At 42.4% G+C, this 24,349-nt stretch overlaps 2 non-coding genes across 2 annotated transcripts; one reads left to right on the forward strand and one right to left on the reverse strand.

Moving 5' to 3' along the window:
• Positions 1-14,461: 14,461 nt before the first annotated feature.
• TRNAA-UGC lies at positions 14,462-14,533 on the forward strand. Its single transcript has one exon. It is a non-coding gene; the product is annotated as a tRNA-Ala (tRNA).
• A 9,563-nt stretch (positions 14,534-24,096) lies between these two features.
• Positions 24,097-24,169, reverse strand: TRNAK-UUU. The gene has a single exon. It is a non-coding gene; the product is annotated as a tRNA-Lys (tRNA).
• Positions 24,170-24,349: the final 180 nt, after the last annotated feature.

Here is a 24,349-nt window from a genome sequence, read left to right on the forward strand (position 1 = left end):
GGAGGTTGCGGTGAGCCGAGATCGTGCCATTGCACTCCAGCCTGGGCAACATGAGTGAAACTCCCCCTCAAAATAAATAAATAAATAAATAAATAAATAAATAAATTTTTAAATAATTTTGTTTATATCAATAAATGTCTTGCTTGGGTTTTGATAAGAATTTCAATAAACCTACATATCAGTTTGAGGAGAACTGACGTCTTTACCATGCTGAGTTTTGTGAAGTGTGAACAATGTAGTACATCCCTCCATTGGTGTGGGTTTTCTTTGACTTCTTTCACCGGCATTGTGTACGTTCTGTAATTTTCAGCATACAAGTCTTACTCAGGTTGTGTCAGATTTACATCTAAGTATTTCTATTTTGTCAGGGATTATATATGATACTGTGGTTTTAAAATTATTTTTATTTGACATAATAATTGCACATATTTATGGGATACAGAGATATATTTTTAAACATATGTACAATATGTAATGCTTAATCTGGGCAATTAGCAAATCCATTGCCTCAGATATTTGTCATTTCTTTGTATTGGGAATATTCAAAGTCCTCTTTTCTAGCTATTTGGAAATATATGGTATTACATTGAAAGGTATTACATTTTAAAATAGTTTGTAGTAATTAAATGTTCATTGCCATTATTTGGAAATATAATTTATTTTTGTAGACTTTTCTCTTATTCTATGACCTTGCTGAACTAAATTTTTAGTTCCAAGAGGAACAGATTGCTTTTTTTTGGCTTTTATCTTTATGTCTTTTATTTCCTTTTCTTGCCTCATTGCACTGGCTAGAACTTCTAGCACTAAGTTAAATAAGAGTAGTATGAGTGGACGCCTTGGTATTCTTCACTGCCTTAGGGGAAAAACATTGTCTTCTACCATGAAGTACAGTGTTAGCTGTTCTTCTGTATTTCTATTTTTCTGAGACTTTTTATCATAGATATTGAAGTTTAATAAATGTCTTTTCTACTTTAATATGATCACATGATTTTATTTTTAAACCTATAAATATGGTAGATTACAGTGATTGTCCAAATTTACCCAGTCCTACACCTCTGGAATAAACCCCACTTGATCATGGTGTATAATTTGTTTAGCTATTGCTGAATTCTATTTGGTAATATTTTGTTAAGTATATTCACCTCTACTCATTTTTTGTAGTGTATTTACCTGGTTTTGGCATCAGGATAACATTATCTTCATAAATGAATGGAAAGTTTTTCATCCTCTTTTGTTTTTTGAAGTAGATTGTGTAGAGTTGGTATTAATTCTTTAAGCATTTCTTAGAATTCTCCAGTGAGCTCTGAGTGTGGTGGCTCATGCCTGTAATCCCAGCACTTTGGGAGACCGAGGTGGATGGATCACGAGGTCAAGACTTAAAGGCTGGTTGCAATAGCTCTTCCCTGTAATTCCAGCACTTTGAGAGGCTGAGGCAGGTGAATCACAAGGTCAGAAGTTCACGATCAGCCTGGCCAAGATGGTGAAACCCCATCTCTAATAAAAATACAAAAAATTAGTCGAGTGTGGTGGCAGGTGCCTGTAATCCCAGCTACCCGGGAGGCTGAGGCAGTAGAATGGCTTCAACCCTGGGGGCAGAGGTTGCAGTGAGCTGAGATTGTGCCATTGCATTCCAGCCTGGGTGACAGAGTGAGTCTCTGTCTCAGTAAAATAAAATAAAATAAAACAAAACAAAATAAAATAAAATAGTTCAAGACCAGCCTTGCCAACGCAGTGAAACAAACACAGCGAAATGTTTGTGTTTTTAGTCTCTACAAAATGCAAACATTAGCGGGGCTTGGTATTGCGTGCCTGTAATCCTAGCTACTTGCGGGGCTGAGGCAGGAGGATCTCTTGAACCTGGGAGGTAGAGGTTGCAGTGAGTCGTGATCGTGCCACTGCACTCCAGCCTGGTAGACAGAGGAAGACTTCGTGTCCAGTGGGGGGTGGGGAGAAGAGAATTCTCCAGTGAAACTTTCTTGAACCCCAAGAGTCTGGGTTTTGTTTTGTTTCATTTGTTTGTTTTGTTTTTATGTTACAAATTTAAATCCCTTAGTAGTTATAGGGTTATAGAAAAATATATTTCATATTGAGTGCATTGTGGTAGTTTGTGATTTTCAAGGAATTAGTTCATCTTATCTAGTTTTCAAATTTGTGTGTAAAGTGTTGTCCATAGTACTCCTTTACCCTTTTGATGTCAGCAAAGTCTATAGTGATAATCTCTTTTTATTCCTGATATTGGTAATTTGTGTCATCACTCCTCTTAAAATTTCTCAGTCCTGCTAGTGGTCTTCTTTTATTGATCTTTTAAAGGAACCAGCTTTTGTTTATTTTTCTATTGTTTTTTGTTTGTGTTCAGTTTTATTGATTTCTGCTCACTTTTTATTTCCTTTCTTCTATTTGCTTTGGGTTATTTTGCTCTTTTCCCCACCTGTGTTCTTCAAGTAAGAGCATAGATAGCTAATTTGAGAATCTTTTCTAATGTATCCACTTAGTGCTGTAAATTTCCTTTTATCTGTCTTGGAAATTTTGATATATTGTGTTTTCACTTTTATTCAGGTCAATTTATTTTTTGATATCTACAAAGGCTTTCTCTTTGTCCCGTGGACTATTTATTAGTGTGTTGTTCATTTTCCAAGTGTTTGGATTTTTTTCTGTTGTCTTTCTGTGACTGATTTTTAATTTGATTTCATTGTGATCAGGGATCATACCATACCAGTCAATTCTTTTAAATTTGTTGAGGCTCAAGGTAAGTTCTATCTTGATATATGTTCTATGTGAATCTGAAATAAATGTGTGTTCTGTTTTTCTTGTGTGGACGGTTCTATACATGGTGACTGAATTCTGTTGGCTGAAGATGATTTTGGTTTCTTCAATGTCCTTGCTGATTTTTTGTTTAGCTGTTCTATTATTATGGGAGAAGTGGTCTCCAATGTAATTTTGAATTTGTCAATTTTTTAAGTTCCATCTTTTTTTCTTTTAAAAAATATTTATTTATTCCATTTATTTATTTATGAGACAGAGTCTCACTCTGTCACCTAGGATAGAGTACAGTGGCATGATCTTGGTTCACTGCAACCTCCACCTCTTGGGTTCAAGTGATTCTTGGGCCTCAGCCTCCCTAGTAGCTGGGACTACAGGCTGTGCCAACACGCCTGGGTAATGTTTGTATTTTTAGTAGAGACGAGGTTTCACCATCTTGGCCAGGCTGGTCTTGAACTTCTGACTTCGTGATCCACCTGCTTCAGCCTCTCAAAGTGTTGGGAGTACAGGCACCATGTGGCCAGGCTGGTTTCCACCTCCTGGCCTCAGGTGATCCGCCAGTCTCAGCCTCCCAAAGTGCTAGGATTACAAGCATCCTTAGGGTGTGGGAGGCCCTGGGTTCAATCTCCAATGCCTCCACTCTTTTTTTTCCCTATGATCCATTGTAGGAAGTTCTCCATCATATTCCTCACCTATTCAAATTGAATGTGTTGGCCTCCGCATTACTCTCTCATACAGTGAGGTAATTCATGTTCATTCACTTAAGGTTATTTGTTGCTTAGGATTATCCACCTCTTCTCTCTAAGTAGTTCCAGCAATCACCAACGTGGATCACACTCTGTAGAAGCAAGTAGTATTCCTTGCCATTGAGCCGATTTCCAGTTTACATGAAATCATCAGAAACCATGGAATTCTGTCACCTACGTCTGATTTTAGATCAGAGGGTTAAGGCTCAAGTTCTTTTGTTTCTTACTTTCTTCTAACTGCTTCCTCGCCCAGGTTGCAAAAGCCCTATAAGCTTTCACTAAAAGATTCCACTGCCAGTGGTTGATGATTGCTGGCGATGCGCTGGTGGTCACATTTTCCACTAGAGACCAACAAACTCTGAAATTCAGTCCAAACTATTTAACTACAAACATAACAAATAACAAACATAATGACAAATGAGGAAAAGATCTCAATCACCTCAGCTGAAATTTGGTAGGGAGAAAATTACTTCTCTGGGTCTTTTAAGGAAGTTTCTGGTCTGAAATTGCAAGCTCTCTGAACTCCAGAGTCCAAGATCCATCTAGAGAAAAGCTTATTTATTTCTTTGTTTATATAAATAAAAATAATGAACTTTTATTCTTCCAATCCCAGAGGACCATTTTCAACCTCACTGAAGTTACTCTCTAGGAATAACTTCCTTCTTAGCTACTGAACAACCCATATCTCCAGATTAGAACTCTGCACAATTTCTAATTCGGTTATCACAGTCCTAAGCAGAAATTCACAGGCGGATATTTGGGAAGCATCTTAATCCTATTTTGCTAAAAGAAAATCTCCTTTTATTTTCAGCTCTATTTCATTCCAACGAAGGATTAAAAATTAAGTTACTAAACACCCAGAAGGCAGAAAAGCAGCCTCTTCGTCCATGTGCAGAAGCCAAGCAACCCAGTGGGCTGCCGCATGCATCTGCTGTTTTACTCACTTTCTAAACGCTGTAACCTTCCACCACCTACCAGGTGATCACAAGCCTTCCCTAAAGTCAATTTGAGGTTAACCCACTTGACTTGAGAGGGATTCATTCACCTGTGCCATCTCTGCAGCTGTAATGTGAGAAATAAACTCACCCACCCAAACCCGAATGGACTCTGAGATCCGAAGAACATCAAAGTGAGACTTTTTTTTTTTTTTGAGACGAGGTCTCACTCTGTCGCCAGGCTGGAGTGCAATGGCGCGATCTCGGCTCACCGCAACCTCCGCCTCCCGGGTTCAAGTAATTCTCCTGCCTCAGCTTCCCGAGTAGCTGGGACTACAGGCGCACGCCACCACGCCAAGCTAATTTTTTGTATTTTTACTAGAGACGGGGTTTTACCATGTTAGCCAGCATGGTCTTGATCTCCTGACCTCGTGATCCACCCACCTCGGCCTTCAAAGTGCTGGGATTACAGGCGTGAGGCCCCGCGCCCTGTCAAACCTGAGAATTTTCATGACGGTCTTGCAAGATGAAGATGAGGGGCCTGATGGGCAGACACACCCAGCACGGTTTCAACAAGCAGCTTATGCCCTGGTGTGCAGATGCCTCCCTGGGTTCCTTAGAGGCTGAGTGCTGTGGGGTCACAATCTTCCCGGATATCACCTATTGATTGTTAGGCAAGGGCTGTAGGCTTTGTTTTTTAGGGGTGGCTTGCTGCATTTTATTGCAGCCCGCAATGCCTCGCAATCCCGGTTAGCTCAGGGGCTCTTTAAGTATTTGACTTATGACCTAAGTAGCTGGGCAGGCTAAGAACGGACAACGTGAGCTATTTTGCAGACTGGCAAAGTTTTATCTTAGACTGAACTTTTTTGGTTAGGGTGAGGGCAGCTAAGGGTCGGGGGAAGCTGGAGGAAAGGGGAAGCCGCCGAGCAGGCACTGGTTATCCAAGCAGGGGCCTAGTAGATCCTGTTTCTTCTGCAGTTTGCCGACCTAAGCTGATTAGAGGCACTTTGTGTTAGAAATGGACCACTGTATACACTATTTCCCGCAGTAATAGGGCTAAGGAGACCCTGGCTGCACTCGTAGTTAACCCCGATTGCGCCGCGACCCCGCCTTTCCGGAGCCGCCCTCCGGCTCTGCGGCGGCCTTTTGAGCCGAGGGCTGCACGGGAGTAAAAGAGCTCGTGGCAAACGCCAGGAGGAGTTTCTTCAAGGTGACGCTGGCTTTCAGTCGGCTTCATTCTAGGAGAAATATGCGGAGCAATGTGGGTGACGTCCCATATAGGCACTGAGGAAGGCGGGCTAAGCAGAATCCTGGCACAGTTAGTGCCTGAAGAGTATCTCAGTTTATAGTGTTACTACTTAGTTACTTCCTTTTATATAATCCTTTATATATAATCATATATTAGTTTATAGAATTAGGGCTTGAAGAATATCTCATAGTGTTACTACTCAGTTATTTCGCTTTATATAATCCTCTCTATATAATAATATATAAGTTCATAGAATGAGTGCCTAAAGGGTTTCTTACCACTCAGTTATTTCTCTCTCTATATGTATAACTGTTTCTTAGTTCATAATCAGAGGAATGCCTAGAGCAGACACGGTACAGAGCATGAATTAAGGAATAAGCAGCTTGTAGTCGGAGGAATGTCTGGAGCAGACACAGTGCAGAGCATGATTTAAGGGAAAAACAGTTATACCAGGACAAGATTCCATGGCCCAGGCAGCAGCGTTCAGTATTGTAAAGATACCTGCTGTATGGCAGGCTTGGGGCAAGAGCCACTCCTCCTAATAAAGGAGTTGTAGGACCTTGCGTCCAGTTCTTGTGGAGGGCTGCCCTCAGATGGGCAAGCCCTTGAGCATCCGAGGGCTCAAAACCCCTCCGGATAATCGCACCTTGGTGACTGTGAACTTGATCAGCTCTTGTTACTATGCTGCTCGAAAAGCATCCTCCTAAAGAATTCATCGGGAGCTGCCAGCAGGTGGCGGTAGACCCTGACAGCTCTGTCACTGCTGTGTGACTTAAGCCTCCTATAGATCTTCTTAGGAGTAGCATGCCCATAGATAGAGGTATTGCACACTGCACCCTCTTCACTGCTCACGGCCCACCTCCACGCCTCGGTGATCTAATGGGGTGGACCCCTTACTGCACATGGCCCACTTCCTTGCCTCAATGACCTAATGGGGGTGGACCCCTTGCTGCACACTGTTCATCTCCTAACCTAGCTGACCTAATGGGGTTGGGCCCCTTGTTTTATTGCTCACGACCCTATCACTATCCTTAAAGATAACTTCACTCACTACCCTGCCCCCTAACCTATACACAATAAATACAGACACTTCCGGACATTCAGGGCCTCGCCTGTCTCCGCTTATAGGTGGTGTGGCTCCCCTGAGCCCCGCTGCGTTTTCCTTCTACTTCTGTGTCCTGTGTCTTTATTTCTCGGATCCTTCGCCTCAGCACAGCATGAGGGCCACCCCACGACCCTGTGGGGCCCTTAGCCCTGCAGAGCAGACAAACGAGAACGTTCATTCTCATCGTTTGCATTTCAAGCAAAAGCTAATATTACAAATAGACGTTTCCACGGTCACGCTCAGCCTCGAAGCTGCCGGCAGATCCGCGGCTAACTCTCCACATGGGCACTCGGGAAATCGGGAAATCCCTGCGGCTCCCTCAGAAGCTCCAGTATCAGCGGTTCCTGAGCCGCAAACAAAAACGCAACATCACGTGAGTCCCCAAAGAGCCCAGCCGGTGTGTGGAGCCACGGCAAGAGCGCGAGGCGGCCTCGAAGGCGTGACAGCCTGCGCGAAACGAACCAGGCCCCTTCCCGGCCGAGCTACCTCCCTAGGGACAAAAAGGAGCCTCTTCCCTCCTGTCCAGCAGAGTCCCAATCACCTTGAGGAGGCTTTTCTTGCCCTCGACCGGTCTCCCTTTGTGCTTTTCTTCCTCCACTTGCCCGCACCTGCCTCTCCCCTCTCCCCGCAGCTGGCGCTCCGTTCCTCCCATTTACTCTTTTTTTTTTTTTTTTTTCCTGAGACGGCGTCTAGCCCTGCCGCCCAAGCTGGAGTGCAGTGGCGCGGTCTAGATTCACGGCAACCTCCGCCTCCTGGGTTCAAGCGATTCTCCTGCTTCAGCCTCCCGAGTAGCTGGGATTACAGGTGCGCGCCACCACACCGGGCTAATTTTTGTGTTTTCAGTAGAGGCCGGGTTTCACCGCGTGATCCGTCTGCCTTGGCCTACCAGAGTGCTGGAATTACAGGTGTGAGCCGCCGCGCCCGGCCCCACTGACTTCTGAATGAACTTTTCACAGGATTGCAGCGCGCTCCTAGACCCATTTACGCACATTTTAAACACTGTTGAGATTTGTATGTAGCTGCTATTTTAATTTCCACATCACTTTCTTTTCTCTCTCTCTGTTCTCCGTGGGTTCAGCTTTAAGCATTTCTGCAGCAGAGGCTGAGGCTGCGCCCAGCTGGGGGACACGCGCGGCAGGATAAACCTAGAGTAGAGGATGCTGCTTCCTGTCTGGGAAGGCTCGGACCGTACAAGGAAAGGAAAAATTCTGTAAGAGAATCTAGAACTTTTTTTGAGGAAACCATCGAAAAACACATCCTAATTCACCCTCCCACCATATTTTGGCTAAAAACAGAAAGCTCGGCTCTCTCAGAATAGGAGACTGAGTTTGAAAACTGTTAAGACATAGGAAGAGCTTTATTAAAATTCAGCTTGCAGAACTCCTTGGCCTAAGCAATTTCCCCATTCCACAGAGAGTTGTTTCTGAATTCTGTAGACCTCTGAATTTGTATCTATAATGTCTAAGCAGACAAGTCCAATGTCTTGGCACTTTTGACTTGATATAAGAATGTCTAGGTTGAGGCGGGATGATCGATGGAGCTGGGGAGGCAGAGTTGCAGGGAGCCGAGATTGCACCACTGCACTCCAGCCGGGGCAACAGAGCAGGACCCTGTCTCCAAAAACAAACAGTAAACCAGTTGTTATGCACCAGTGGGCAGACCACAATTTTTAAAACTCTAAGGAAGAGATAAAATGTACTGGAGGACTTGAGAGATCCTACTTTACTTTCTTTTCTAGTTATTTAATTTAATTTAAATTTTTAATTTTTTAATGTTTTTTAAGACAATCTTCCTCTGTTGCCCAGGCAGGAGTGCAGGGGCACGATCTCGGCTCACTGCAACCTCCACCTCCCGGGTTCAAGCGATTCTCCGGCTTCAGCCTCCGGAAGAGCGGGGATTACAGGCGCGCGCCACCACCCCTGACTAATTTTTGTATTGATATTGAACAAAACAGAATTAGGCATTGGAAAACACACTCACCCTACAAATGACAGTTATATTTTGAAGAAATAACTAAGAGGGTGAGTTTGTAACGGCCGAAGTAGCTCAGTTGGGAGAACATTAGACTGAAGATCTAAAGGTCCCGGGTTTCGGAAGTGTTTTGTGAGCCCTGCCTAATTATCATTCCCTCCATACAGCACTTGCACGCGAATCCTAGAAGCGTATATATCTCCAATTTTTTGCTGTTTTTGGAAGTCCGATAAAGGTAACGTACATATATGTATATATTTGCATCTCTGTCTCCTTTGTATATTCCACTGAAGTCTTCCATGAAGTGCTAACTGATATTACATAAATTACATAAAGTCTTTTTTTGGTTTGTTTTTTGTTTTATTTTTGGAGTTTCTGTCGCCCAGGCTGGAGTACAATGGCGCGATCTCAGCTCACCGCAACCTCTGCCTCCCGGTTTCAAGAGATTCTCCTGCCTCATCCTCCCAAGTAGCTGGGATTACAGGCTCCCATCGCCATGCCCGGTTAATTTTTGTATTTTTAGTAGAGATGGGGTTTCGCCATGTTGGTCAGGTTGGTCTCGAATTCCTGACCTCAGGTGATCCACCCACCTCCGCCTCCCAAAATGCTGGGGTTACAGGCGTGAGCCACCGCGCCTGGCCTTATTTAAAGTCTTAAACTAGGAAGTTAATAGTTTTAAAACCTAAGAAATTCCAATGTGCTATATACTGTGGCATTTACCAGTCATTTTTGATTTGATGTTATTTCTTTATATTAGGTGGGGAGTATTTTTAAATCACAAGAAATATGAAAGAAGAAACATATAGTGAAAGAACTATTATACTGCATGAGCATAGATATAGGGGTATGGTATATGCAAGAAACATTTTGAAATTAGAAAAACTGGGGTTTGTATCTTGAGTCAACTCCATCATTAAACTGCTGGAAGAATAACTATTTTTTTCTTTAGGTAGCTCTCACTCTGTCATCCAGGCTGGAGTGCAGTGTTGGGATCACAGGTCACTGCACTCTCAACCTCCCTGGGTTCAAGTGACCCCCATATCAGCCTCCTGAGTGGCTGGGACTATAGGCAAGTACCACCATGCCTGGCTTTTTAAAATTTTATTTTTATTTTTGTTATTTTTATGTAGAGTCTGTGTTTCACCATGTTACGCAGGCTGGTCTTGAAATAAATCCTGGGCTTAAGCAATACACCTGCCTAGGCCTCCCAAAGTGCTTGGATTACAGGGGGAGCCACCGCACCAGGCCCAATTACGAGAACATTCTAATTTTCTTGCTGAAAAGACATTTCTTCAGCCTCACATCGTTGTCTAGAATTTCCAAATCTTAAGTTGTTTCTGTGTTGGTATCCAGGAAAAAAGAAATATATGTATTTCTATAGGAATTATTCTATCAAATATTCAGGATGGGCCCTAGAATACTGAAAATGGAAACAAATGGGCAGCAAAGTCATCAACACTCAGGTGCATATGCCCTATTTTCCCTTTTTTACTTCAACTGCCCTCTTGAAATTTTGTGCTTGGGATAATAGATCTTTTTTGGACATTTTGATTTTTTTCCTTTCAAATTGCTGCTTCAGTTTCAGTATTGTTTTTCCCTAACTTCTGCACACCCTCTGAGGAGACGATAATCTACAGGACTCCAACATCAGAACTGCATCAAGTAGCAAAAGGAAAATTGGTACCAAATGAGAAGCAACCTCAGGGTAGGGACATGCATGGTACAGAAACTGGGAATCACTGAGAAGCAACCTCATGGATGGTACAGAAACTGGGAATAGGATACCTTATCCTTTAGGTCACCGAGGCTTTCTCAACTCAGAAGCTTGTGCTTTATTTCATTAAGGAATATTTGACTAGACAAACAGTAACACGAATGTTTTCCTGTCTAACACGTAATGATTTCTTTACCTTCTGTTGAAATGGAAGGCCTAGGGTAATTCCAAGCATGATTTGTCTCCCATTCAATGGCTTCAAAGTGAGGCTAATAATGATTTTGTAAAATGGGATATTGTAAAGATCAAAGGAGATCATGCACGAAACGCATTCTGTCAAGTCCATTCCTGGCATGAAACTTAATTACTGGCAGACTGTACTCCATGTTCTCTGGCTCTGGGATTGTCCCAGAACAGCACCTGAATAGATAACATTCTCTGTAGACAAAGCTGTCCCATCAAAATATAATACAAATCACAAATGACAGCCATTGTGTAGTGTTACCTTTGGCAGCAAACACATTAAAAAATAAACAGTCAATATCTGTATTTTTATATAATTTCAACTTTTATTTTAGATTTGGGGGTACCTGTGAAGGTTTGTTACATGGGTATACTGCATGATGCCAGGTAAATTGCATTAAGTTTTGAGTGCAATTGATCCCACCACCCAGGTAGTGAGCGTAGTACCCGAGAGGTAGCTTCTCAAGCCTTTCCGCCCGCCCTCCCCTCCAGGGAGTCCCCACTGTTTGTTGTTGCCATCTTTTTTGTCCAGTTTCAATAATATATTTAAATAACTTTGTATAGACAAAACACTATTTTTAGAAGCTATCAATTATCAAATTATTAATGAGATATGTTTTAAAAATGATATTACGTCATTGACATCTGGTATATATTTTACACTTACAGCACATCTTAACTTGGACTGGGCAATTTCAAGCATTCAGTAGCCAGTGTGGCTGATGGTAACCATGTTGGACAGGGCAGGTTTAAACAGATACTTTACATGTTTTTAGGTTTTCTGAATTGAGTATCACATGAGGGTGTTCTGTCTTCAGAATTAAATGTTTCATTCTTTAGGGGAATTCTGTGTTAAATGAGCTCATCCTAAAGTTTTTACACAAAAATGTGTTTCAGTCATGTTGTTGGTAGCTAGTCGGAAGAGAGCTACAGATATTTAACTTTTTTATAATTATCTCCTTTTCATGAGGCAAACAAAAAAGCAGACCTTCATGTTGTGATGAATTCCCAAGAATGCAGCAGACATCCAGGTTTCTCTGGGTGCAACATGACGTAATAATGGAGTGTTTCTGCAAACTGTCCTAATGTTGCTTTTACAGCATCAAAGAGCCAAGATAATCTCCCTAGCATTTACAGGCACACACAGAGACAGGCAGACAACACGCAAGCATACACACCAGTTTTGTGAGCAACGCTTCTCTAGTCTCTTATTCAGTGAAACCTAACAATCAGTGTTTCCTGTTTTCTGCCAATTTTAAAAGGGATCATTGTTATTTTAAGAATGTCGGGAAAGGCTCATATGTGGGTAAATCAGGATGAGAATGAGTTAATAGTCATTAGAAATTTGGTGTCAGGAAAGGGTTTTCTTCTCATCTGCTTATGTAGTTCAAAGAACACAGTCCTAATCATGATAAACACCAGCGTTCAAGAACTGTATAGGAACAAACTGATTTGTTTGTTAGTTTTACAAATACCGTGAATAGGTTTGTCATTGTCACATCTAAAAGGACTCTTTTTAGTCTTTATCCACCCCCACGCAACGTGTCTGCTGCTACTAATAAAAGCCCCAGGCTGGAGACAGAGTCCATTGCCTCAGATCTCTGGGCAGCACCCTCACAGTGCTACACACTGTGTACTTAGCATGAGCCAAGCTAACTCACCTTCTCCACCTCCCAGTCTTTCTCCTATTTCTAAAAGAGTTGTTAGAACCTCCCATTTTCTGCACCTCCTTCTGTTTAGCCTGTTTGTTTTTCTAAAGCACTGTTCCCCCTATACCTCTTAAATCCTGTTTCTGCTTATCTTTGGTCTCACTCTCATAAGTCAACTCTTCTCTTCATCCCCAGAGGTGTTGTTTCACTCACACCTTATGAATTTTTCTTTTATTTTCTTTGATGCAGGGTCTCTCTCCGTCGCCCAGGCGAGAGTGCAGCAGCATGATTGTAGCTCCCTGCAGCCTCCAGCTCCAGCGATCCTCCCCCCTCAGCCTCTGGAACAGCTGTGAGTACAGTTGCAGGACACCACAACCAGCTAAAGACCCTTATGATGAAATGCGGAGTGCATCGCTCTCAGGTCTTCTTTTTTTTTTAAGAGTGTCTCGCTCTGTAGCCCAGGCTGGAGGGCAGTGGCATGATCTCCGCTCACTGCAAACTCCACCTCCCAGGTTCAAGCGATTCTCCTGCCTCAACCTCCGGAGTAGCTGGGACTACAGGCGCGTGCCACCACGCCTAGCTAATTTTTTGTATTTTAGTAGAGACGGAGTTTCACCAAGTTGGCCAGGATGGTCTTGATCTCCTGACCTCGTGATTCGCCTGCCTCCTCCTCCCAAAGTGCTGGGATTACAGGCGTGAGCCGCCGCGCCCAGCCCTAAGGTTTTCTTCTGACTGTGACTTTCCTTGATCAATTCTAACCTTTAGTATTCTGACTAAACAACAAATATGAAGCGTTTTAACTAGGAAAAAGCTGAATTTCAATAGCTTTGTGTCATCTCTGGAAAAAATCTAAAGAATGAAAAACCAGAATTTGATTTCTTGCCAAGCATAATAGAAGAAGGAGATCCTAACAGCCCAACGTTTTAAAGCCACGATGGAAACTTCTTGTGGCAGTTATCTGACACTCTTCTAATATTTTGCGTTCCATTTCAAGTACTATGCAGTATTCTAAAGACTCTGCATCCCGCTTCTTCTCCGAGAAAACACCAAATGTCAGATGACGCTCGAGGGGTCCCGAAGGCTCCGGGGGCCCTGGGACGGGGAACCGCCGTGGCTTCCGCGGAGGTTTGGACGGTGGGGTTCGGGGCCATGGACGCGGCCCGAGTCGCGTCATAGAGCTCAGAGGCAAGGCCGAGGGCAAGGAGTGGACGCCCGTCCCCAAGCTGGGCCGCCTGGTCAGGAAGTGAAGATCAAGTCCCCGGAGGAGAGCGACCTCTTCTCCCTGCCCATCAAGGAATCTGAGATCATTGACTTTTTCCTGGGGGCGTCCTCCAAGGCCGCGGCTTTGAAGATTCTGCCGATGCAGAAGCAGACACGCGCCGGCCAGCGCACTAGGTTCAAGGCGCTTGTGCCATCGGGGACTACAGTGGCCACGTCGCTCTGGGTGTTAAGTGCTCCAAGAAGGCGGCCACTGCCAGCGCGGGACCATCACCCTGGCCAAGCTCTCCAGTGTCCCCGTGCGCAGAGGCTACTGGGGAACAAGGTCAGCCAGCCCCACAGCGTCCCTTGCAAGGTGACAGGCGGCAGCGGCTGTGTGCTGGTGCGCCTCATCCCCGGGCCCGGGGGCTCTGGCAGCGTCTCGCCCAAGATACTGTCATAATGGCTGGTGTCGGTGACTGCTACACCTCAGCCAGGGGCTGCACTGCCACCCTGGGTAACTTCGCCAAGGCCACCTTTGATGCCATCTCTAACACCTACCTCTGGAAAAAGACTGTATTCACCAAGTCTCCCCATCAGGAATTCACTGACCACCTGGTCAAGATCCACACCAGAATCTCCTGGCAGAGGACCCCGGCTCCAGCTGCGTCTACAACATAGGGTTTTTGTACAAGAAAAATAAAGTGAATTAACAGTGAAAAAAGAAAAAAAAAAAGAAAGAATCTGTATCTTCTCATTAATACCGAGTATCTTCTACTCAGAGCAGCTGCAGAATCTCCGCATTATTCATTGCTACCAGCGAGCTCACCGAGCCAAAGCCTCAGTAAAACAGTTACCTCCCGAAAATTACTACAAAGGGCGTTTCAGGAAGGGGGGTGTAGCTCAGTGGTAGAGCGCATGCTTTGCATGTATGAGGCCCCGGGTTCGATCCCCGGCACCTCCAAATAGGTGATTTTGCTCTGGCAATGCTCAAACCTAATTCTCAAGCGACATAGACTTCTGTTTTCTCAACTTTTTCTATCCTACTTCTGCACATATAGAGAGCAAAAGCAATGCGTTGCCTTCACTTATTTCCCATCTTTCTGCTGTGAGCCTCCACATCACCTAAGGCGATTGCAAGGGCAGAAGGAAGAGGAAGAGAAATGACGGGAAAGAAGCCCAGCAGGGTCTCTTGAACCCACACAAAAGCGTGCACATACACAGGCGGCTCACTTTGGCTTCGGTTTTGTGCTGTGCTTAAAGAGAAGGAAAGACAAATCAGAAGGCGAGGAAAGCGCCCCGCGGGCATTTTGTTGCTGTCATTATTTTTGTTTTCCGAACCAAATCCAGAGTCAAAGCATCTGTGCCCGGATGTATCTCCCCGTCGACCTGCGCAGAGAGCGCAGCCACAGGTGCGATCCAGAACAGAGACAGGGACTGCGTGGCTCTCCAGCCGCTGGAGATGGAGGGGCAGGATCACGCTGGACAGCCGAGGAAGACCGCCGGGGAATTAGAGGCCTTCCACATCGGAGGTGAGGAAATCACAGAGGAACACACTCCCTACTGATATTCCGTACAATTGGTTCATTTTTCTGTATTTCCTCAGTCACTCCATTTTCCTCCTTAAAATAAAACACTGGAGGCCGGGAGCCGTGGCTCACGCCTGTAATCCCAGCACTTGGGGAGGCTGAGGGGAGCGGATCACCTGAGGTCGGGAGTTCAAGACCAGCCTGACCAAAATGAAGAAACCCCGTTTCTACTAAAAACACAAAATTAGCCGGGCGTGGTGGCGCGTGCCTGTAGTCCCAGCTACTCGGGAGGCTGAGGCAGGAGAATCGCTTGAACCCGGGAGGTGGAGGTTGCGGTGAGCCAGGATCGTGCCATTGTGCTCCAGCCTGGGCAACAAGAGCAAACTCTGTCTCAAAATAAAATAAAAAATAAAACATTGCCTGGAAACCTCTGTTACCAGCAAACAGAGGCCCTATATGAAAAAGTAGAGAAAGCTTTTCTGTCATGATGGAAAACAGATGCAAAGTAAAAGGTGAGTAAATTGCAGGTGTATTGGCATTTCTTCTGATTAAAAAAATGTATATATTTCTTCTTTCTCTGTCAATCCATCACGTCTGTTTCATATGGCCAGGGAACTCCAGAAAATCCTGTCCACTGATGGTACCTTTTGGAGGTTTGCGGTGCTGTATGTTTCAAAACCGCTGCCCTCTGTGTGCATGCTTGCTGTTGAATCAAAGCATTTTTGAGAGGCAATAGGGTATGATGTTTGTCTAACACTCTATCAGGCTGGGATGTCCTCACCTCTTGATTCTATTGTCCGGTGAAAACACCCATAACCAGCATCCAGGAGGGATATTGTCTGGTGAAATCTGCTTAGCTGAGGATTGCCTGTGCGCCCCCCAGGCCAATCATACGTTTGTTATAAAATACATTGTTTTTGCTGGAAGGCAATGCAGATGTGCCATGTATTTTCTTGTCGTTTCGTACTTTTTTCGCCCCTTCTATCCACTGGTCCTCTCCAGACACTTTAAGCAAATAGTGGTATGTTAATCACAGTGGACAATGCACAGGAGAGCAAGGGGTGAGGGATGAGGGTGTTATCAGCGGAATGCCAAATTCCAGGCCCCACCGCAGATGTATTGAATCAGAATTGCTAAGGGTGGGGCCCAGCCACCTGTGTTTGAATAAGCCCTCAAGTGTCTCTGATGCTGAAGTTTGAGAGCAGTGATTTAGAGGTTTCAGAAGAATGCATAGGGCAGGCACCTGCTGAGGAGGAAGAGTTGCTTCTAGGGTTCCCTGCTTATTCTCAATAAAAAAACTTAAACCACCTAGGAAACCCAGTGAGGTTTGTATTTGCCTTACATCAGGGATGGGGTGGATTTGTTATCTCTTTGAGACTGTCAATAGTTCAGGTGGTCACACACAAGACACTCCCATTTTCCTGTAGAAGGACTCACCAGTTTTTCTGAGCCAGGAGACGCTTTCGAGACCATTTTCTTCCCTTTCTCATCACTACACTTGCCCTTCTCTTTCTCTCTGTCTTTTTCTTTCTTGTTTCTTTCTTTTTCTTTTCTCTCTCTTTCTCTCTGTCTCCTTTTCCTTTTCTCTTATTTCTTTGTCAGCTAAAACGTAAAAACGCGACCCAATTCACTGCCTTTAGTGCTCTCTTATTTCATTTCTATTTGGTCAGCCTCTATATCAGCCAAAGCAACGGACACAGTAGGAGAGGAAAGGAAGAGAAAGGAACCAGCTTTTACAGGATCTCTGGATCATGTTTCAGTGTCAACTGTAAGATTATTTGCCTAGTGCTAGATCCAAAAGATTATCTTTGTTTTTTCCTCAAAGTTTTATAGTTTTACATTTTACATTCATATCTGCCATCCTTTTTTTTTTTTTTTTTTTTNTAGAGACAGAGTTTCACTCTTGTTGCTGAGGCTGGAGTGCAATGGTGCAATCTCCGGTTCAAACAAGTCTCTTGCCTCAGCCTCCCAAGTAGCTGGGATTACAGGCATGCACCACCACACCCAGCTAATTTTTTCTTTTTTTTTTATAGTAGAGATGGGGTTTTGCCATGTTGGTCAGGCTGGTCTCAAACTCCTTACCTCAGGTGATCCTTTTGCCTCAGCCTCCCAAAGTGCTGGGATTACAGCTGTGAGCCACCTCACCCACCACCTGCGATCCATTCAATTTTGTGAAGGTGTGAGACTTATTTTTCCTTCATGGAATTACTGCTTATGTAACTTTGTCAAAAACCAGTAGAGAATATTTGTGTGGGTTTATTTTTTCATTCTGCTCTATTAATCCACGTGCCTTAATTACTGTAGTAATTACCATCTTAGTTACTGTAGTAACAATAGAATGGCACAAGAATACAACACGGTGATACAATAGTCTTGAAATCAGGTAGACTATTCCCTCTATATTTTATAATTATTCTAATTCCTTTGACTCAGTGGGAGAAACCTAGTGGGAGGTGATTGGATTTTGATTGGTAATTGGCTTCCCTCATGCTGTTCTGGTGATATTGAGTGAGTTTTCACGAGATCTGATGGTTTTATAAGTGTTTGGCAAGCTCCTTTTCTGCTCATACTTCTTTCTCCTGCTGTCATGTAAAGAAGGTCCTTGCTTCCCCTTTGCCTTCTGCCATGATTTAAGTTACCTGAAGCCTCCTCAGCCTTGTGGAACTGTGAGTCAATTAAACCTATTTCCTTTATAAGTTACCCAGTCTTGCCAGGGACAGTGGCTCATGCCTGTAATCCCATCATTTTGGGAGGCTGAGGCGGGCAGATCATGAGGTCAGGAGTTCGAGACCAGCCTGGCCAATATGGTGAAACCCGGTTTCTACTAAAAATACAAAAATTAGGCAGGTGTGGTGGCATGTGCCTGTAGTCCCAGCTTCTCCAGAGGCTGAAGCAGAAAAATCGCTTGAACCTGGGAGGTGGAGATTGCAGTGAGCCAAGATCATGCCACTGCATTCCAGCCTGGGTAGCAGAGGGAGGTGCCATCTAAAAAAAAAAAAATACCCAGTCTCGGGTAGTGTCTTCATAGCAGTGTGAAAAAGGACTAATACACATTCTGTCTTTTACCATGAAGCACAGTGTTAGCTGCTCTCTATTCCTATTTTTCTGAGACTTTTTTTTTTTTTATCATGAGTAGCTATTAAAGTTTGACAAATGCTTCTTCTACTTTGATATGATCGTGTGTGTGTGTGTTTATCCTGTTAATGCGGTGAACTGCAGTGATTGTTCTTAAATCTACCTAGTCTTACACCTCTGGAATAAACCCCACTTGGTCATGGTATATAATGCTTCTTATATATTGCTGAATTCTATTTGATAATATTTTGGTAAGTATTTATGCACCAATACTTATTATTTTGTACTGCAGTTACCTGGTTTTGGTATCAGGATAATATTACCTTCAAAAATGAATGGAAAGTTTTCTGTTCTCGTCTGTTTATTAGAATAGATTGTGTAGACCGTGTTTTAATTCTTTAAGTATTTCTTAGAATTATTCAGTGAAATTTTCTTGCAGTTAAAGATTCCTTTTTTTTAAATTTATGTTACAAATTTAATTCCCTTAATAGTTACAGGGTTATAAAACATATATTTCAGCATGGCGCAGTGGCTCACACCTATAATTCCAGCACTTTGGAAGGCCAAGGTGGGTAGATCACAAGGTTAGGAGTTTGAGACCAGCCTGCCAACATGGTGAAACCCTGTCTCTACTAAAAATACAAAAATTATAACAGGGGGTGGGAAGGCTGGAGAGGGATAAAATTAGGAGAAATACCTAATGTAGGTGACAGGGGCATGGAGGCAGCAAAACACCATGGCATGTGTGTACCTATGCAACAATCCTGCAAGATCTGCACATGTACCCCAGAACTTAAGGTACAATTTAGAAAAAGGAAGAAAACAAAAACAAACAAACAAAAATACAAAAATTAGCCAGGCGTGGTGGTGCATGTCTGTAATCCCAGCTACTTGAGAGGGTGAGGCAGGAGAATTGCTTGAACCTGGGAGGCAGAGGATGCAATGAGCCGAGATCATGCCACTGCACTCCAGCCTGGGAGACAGAGCAAGACTCTGGCTCAAATACACACACACACACACACACACACACACACACACACACATATGTATTCCATATTGAGTTTAGTTGTGTTACTTTGTGTTTTTCAAGGAATTTGTCTATCTCATCTAAGTTGTCAAATTTGTGTGTTCATGATATAACGTATCATACTACATATGATATATAAAATATATTAAAAACATGTTACATTAACGTTATACAATAAATGATATGATTATAAAATATATTTATATTAACAATTTATATCATATATTATTAATTATATTATTAGGATATGCTGTATCGGTATATATTATTAGGATACAATACATATCCTTATATATATTATTAGGATATAATATATATATTCCTAATAATCTTGAGGGTGCTTTTCCACCTCCTTTTTTTCACCCTAGCGTGCCTCTTTCCTTTCCCTGCCAGCTGATGCTCGGCTCCTCTCCACCGTCTCTCCTGTTTACTTCTGAATGAACTTTTCACAAAAGTGCAGGGCACTCCCAGTCTCGTTTATGCACATTTTAAGCATTGTGTTAAGATTCATATGTAGCTGCTATTTTAATTTCCACATCATGTTCTGTTTTTTCTTTTTCCCCTTCTTTGCATGCTCGACTTTAAACATTTCTGCAGCATAGGCTGAGGCTGGGTCCAGTTGGGGAGAGGCGAAGGCGGGATAAACCCAGAGTTGAGGAATGTTGTTTCCTACTGGAAGGCTCCAACCTCACACAGAGGAATAAAAGGTTTTAAAGAGAATCTTTTTTTTTTTTTTTTTTTTTTTTTTTTTTTTTTTTTTTTTTTTTTTTTTTTTTTTTTTTTTTTTTTTTTTTTTTGAGACGGAATTTCACTCTTGTTTCTTGTTGCCCAGGCTGGAATGAAATGGCATGATGTCTGCTCACTGCAACCTTCTCCTCCCAGGTTTAAGCGATTCTCCTGCCTCAGCATCCCGAGTAGCTGGGATTCGGGGTGCCCACCACCATGCCTGGCTAATTTTTTGTAATTTTAGTAGAGATGTGATTTCACTGTGATGGCTAGGCTGGTCTCGTACTCCCAACCTCAGGAGATCCACCCGCCTCGGGCTGCCAAAGTGCTGGGATTACAGGTGTGAGCCACCGCGCAGGGATAAATTTTTTGGAGGAAATTATCTAAAAACATATCCTTTTGATATCAGCAAAGTCTACAGTGATATCCTCTTTTTATTCCTGATATTGGTAATTGTGTCATCTCTCTTCCTAAAATTTCTGTCTTACTAGCAGTCTTGTTTTATTGATCTTCTAAAGGAACTAGTTTTTTAAAATTGTTTTTCTGTCTTTATTTGTGCTCAGTTTCATTGATTTTTGCTCTTATTTTTATTGTCATCTTTTTTCTATTGGCTTTGGGTTTATTTTGCTTTTGTCACCACCTGAGTTCTTCAAGTAAGAGCTTAGATGACTGACTTGAGGCTTTTTTTTTTTTTTTTTTTTTTTTTTTTTTTTTTTTTTTTTTTTTTTTTTTTTTTTTTTTTTTTTTTTGCGAATGTATGGTGTTCGTGCTATGCATTTCTCTCTCAGTGTTTTTTGAGGTTGTCTTCAAAAATTTTGATATGTTGTTTTCATTTTTATTAAGGTTAATTAATTTTTTTACATCTATGAAGGCTTTCTCTTTGTCCTACAGACTGTTTAGTAGTGTGTTGTTCATTTTCCAAGTATTTGGATATTTTTCTCTTGTCTTTTGTGACTGACTTTTAGTTGATTTCATTGTGGTCAGGAATCATACTGTATGAGTCAATTATTTTAAATTTGAGGTTTGCTTTATGGCCCAGGATTTTTTTTTTTTTAATTTTTTTTTTTTTTGAGACGGAGTTTCACTCATGTTACCCAGGCTGGAGTGCAATGGCGCGATCTCGGCTCACCGCAACCTCCGCCTCCTGGGTTCAGGCAATTCTCCTGCCTCAGCCTCCCGAGTAGTTGGTATTACAGGCACGCACCACCATGCCCAGCTAATGTTTTGTATTTTTAGTAGAGACGGGGTTTCACCATGTTGACCAGGATGGTCTCGATCTCTTGACCTCGTGATCCACCCGCCTCGGCCTCCCAAAGTGCTGGGATTACAGGCTTGAGCCACCGCGCCCAGCCGATATGTTTTATCTTGATCTATGTTCTGTGTGGATTTGAAATGAGTGTGTGTTCTGCTTTTCATGTGCGAACTTTCTATAAATGTTGATTGATTCTGTTGGCTGAAGATGATTTTCAGTTCTTCAAATGCTTGCTGATTTTCTGTTCAGTTTTTCTATATATTATTATGAGAGAAGTGTTGAAGGCTCCAATGTAACTGTGGATTTGTCTATTTTTAAATATTTTATTTTATTTTATTTTATTTTATTTTATTTTCTTGAGACCAAGTTTCACTCTCATTACCCAGGCTGGAGTGCAATGGTGCGATCTCGGCTCACCGCAACCTCTGCCTCCTGGGTTCAAGTAATTCTCCTGCCTCAGCCACCCGAGTAGCTGGGACTACAGGCACGTGCCACCATGCCCAGCTAATTTTTGTATTTTTAGTAGAGACAGGGTTTCACCATGTTGACCAGGATGGTCTCGATCTCTTGACCTCGCGATCCACCTGCCGCAGCCTCCCGAAGTGGTGGGATTATAGGTGTGAGCCACCGCGCCCAGCCTACCTTTTTTTTTCTTTACATATTTTGCAACTCTGTTTGGTTTATACATATTAGGATTGTTACGCCTTCTTGGTGGATTTTTAAATTTTTTCTTTGTTCTATGCAAACCCCAAAAGAATTGACCTATGTTAAAAAAAAAAAAAAAAAAAAAAAAAAAAAAAAAAAAAAAAAAAAAAAAAAAAAAAAAAAAACCAGTGAGGAACAATTGGTGATTTTTATGCAGAAACTAAATAATCTTTAATAAATAAATCTCTATTTTGGAATAAAAAACTTTTTTTATTTGTTCTAAAGTTTATATTAGGCCAGATGCGGTGACTCACGTCTGTAATCCCAGCACCTTGGGAGGCAAAGGCATGTGGATCACCTGACATCATGAGTTTGAGATCAGCCTGGTCAACATGGTGAAACTCCATCTGTACTAAAAATACAATTATTAGCCAGGCGTGGTGGCACATACCTGTAATTCCAGCTACTTGGGAGTCTGAGGCAGGAGAACCACTTGAACCCAGGGGGCAGAAGTTGCAGTGAGCAGAGATTGTGCCACTGCACTGTAGCCTGGGTGACAAGAGTGAAATTCCATGTCAAAAAATAAATAAAGTTTATATTATATTAATGTACTCACTTTTGCTCTCTTTAAATTAATATTTGCATGTTACACGTTTTTATCCTCCTAATTTCAACCTGTCTGTATAATTATATTTGAAATGTTTCCAATAGGCAGCATGTAGTTGAATTATATTTTCTAATCTATTTATGTCTGTCTTTTAATTGGTACACTTAGACCATTTACATTTAATGTAATTATTGATATGTTAGGGCTTAAATCTAGCAGTTTTTGTTTGTTTGTTTTCTATTTGTACTCTGTTACTGCCATTTTTTTTTTTTTTTTTTTTTTTAGATGGAGTTTCAGTCTTGTTGCCCAGGTTGGAGTGGAGTGCAATGGTATGATCCTGGCTCATCACAACCTTCACCTCCTGAGTTCAAGACATTCTCCTGCCTCAGCCTCCCGAGTAACTTGGATTACAGGCTTGTGCCACTGCTCCCGGGTAATTTTGTATTTTTAGTAGAGACGGGGTTTCTCCATATTGGTCAGGCTGGTCTCGAACTCCCAACCTCCACTAGCTGATGTCAGTAATTTTTTCTTTTATCACTCTTTTCTGTCTAGAGAAATTTAGCTATTTTGTTTAGGATAATTCTGCTGGCAGGTAATTATCTCAGTTTTCTTTGCTCTGAAAATATCTTGAGTTCTTCAGTTCTAAAGGGTATTTTCTCTGGATACAGAATTCAGAATCAACAATTCTGTTCTTTCCGTCCTTGAAAACTGTTGTGCCACTCTTTCTGACCTCTATGATTTCTGATAAGGTAGCCACTGTTATTCGAATTGGTTTTCTCTGTAGGCAAGGTGTTTTGTCTCTTTTGTTGCTTTCATTATCTCTTTATCTGTTTTTAGAGTGTAAAAATTTTGATTGATTTTGTTTTCAGTCAACTGTTGAAGGAGACTCTTCTCTAAAAATTACACAAAGAAGCAAATCTCCAGGTCAACAGTCTCTATAGAGTTTAGATTTCTGTATTCTGGTGTTTGGAAAACAACTTCACTAAGGCAATCCCTTAGGGCTGGTAATTTCATCATGTAAATATTTTCACATCTGTAAAGCATAAAGTAGCAAAGCTTTAGTCACTGTAGGAACAAGTATCTGAACCTCTTCTTGTGCTTAATTGGTATAAACTCTCCAGGGCAACAGTTCCCCACCTTTTTGGCACCAGAGACCGTTTCATGAAGGACAATTTTTCCATGGATGAGGGAGCGGGGACTAGGGGGATGATTCAAACATATCAGATTTATTGTGCACTTTATTTTTATTGTTATTACATTGTAGCATATAATGAAATAAGTATCCAACTCACCATAATGTAGAATCACTGGAAGCCTTGAGATTGTTTTCCTGCAACTAGATGGTCCCATGTGGCAGTTATGGAAAAGAGTGAGACATCATCAAGACATTAGATTGTCATTAGGAACCCACAACCTAGAGAACAAGTCAGGGATCATCAAGAATTAGATTCTCACAATGGGCCCACAACCTAGATCCTTTTCATGCGCTCTTATGAAAATCTGAGGCCTCAGCTCATCTAGGAGGAAGGAGATGCTCAGGCCGTCACAGGAGCGATGAGAGTAAGGACAGATAAGGCTTCCTGGCTGTCTTACTGAGATGCTTGGTACCCCGTTAGTATACTGGAGGCTGGGGACTCCTGGTCTAGAGTAAAACGTCTGATTAGTCCGCCTGAACAGGGACTTGAACCCTGGACCCTCAGATTAAAAGTCTGATGCTCTACCAACTGAGCTATCCAGGCTCTTAAGTTGGGTCTTCCACTGAATGTCTAATCTTGTTTTCTCAATTTTTTTCAGTTCATTTTATCTTTTGTGTTACAGTTTGTAAATTACAGGACTTGAATTCTCCTCATTTCGAAGACCCTGTTTAAGGGAGACATTGTAATCGCTAGGGACATTTTCTTTTTCTCTATTTAAACATC

This window comes from Cebus imitator, unplaced genomic scaffold, assembly GCF_001604975.1.
Source record: "Cebus imitator isolate Cc_AM_T3 unplaced genomic scaffold, Cebus_imitator-1.0 Scaffold793, whole genome shotgun sequence".
Taxonomy (NCBI): domain Eukaryota; kingdom Metazoa; phylum Chordata; class Mammalia; order Primates; family Cebidae; genus Cebus; species Cebus imitator.